Source organism: Perca fluviatilis, chromosome 2 (assembly GCF_010015445.1).
Source record: "Perca fluviatilis chromosome 2, GENO_Pfluv_1.0, whole genome shotgun sequence".
In the NCBI taxonomy this organism is placed as follows: domain Eukaryota; kingdom Metazoa; phylum Chordata; class Actinopteri; order Perciformes; family Percidae; genus Perca; species Perca fluviatilis.
Window position 1 is genome coordinate 6,461,609 of NC_053113.1, and position 578 is coordinate 6,462,186.

Genomic DNA, 578 nt, shown 5'->3' on the forward strand with positions numbered 1-578 from the left:
GTGCCCCTCCCACATCTCTGAGTGCTTTGGTCCATGATTTATGACCCTTGAAAAGGTAGCAGAATTGAACCTTTAACGCCACCTAGCTCCTGACTGCAATGGAGTAGAGCATTGGTTCCAAGATGGCCGACTCCGGCTCGGCGAGACCTTTCCGTTGATGTCTGGATCGAGTCCCTACGACTTAAAATGAGTGAGATAGCGTGTTTGATCCTCCCGGGACAAATCCCCTCAGAATCTACACTTTTTCATCGGCCTGTGTCGTTGGGGATCAGATCGGAGCTCGACCCTAAAAAAAGGTGCTACGGTTCTGGTTCTGACATATGTTGTAAGGCTCCCCGAGGGCTCTCAGGAACAGTTGGGCCCTTGTCCCTAGCCCCTTGCGTTCCTGAGTAATCCACCTTTAAATGTAAAAGGTCAAAAGGTCAGATTCCCAATTCAGGCCTATCCAGTAATAGTGTCTTTTTGGCTCATATTCGGCCGTGCAAGGAGCTAGAGACTTGGAACTTGCTTTGAGTTGGAGCTGGGATCCCCCTTATGACGTGTTTATATTTTTGACCCTGTGGCCCCAAAGGAAGGGC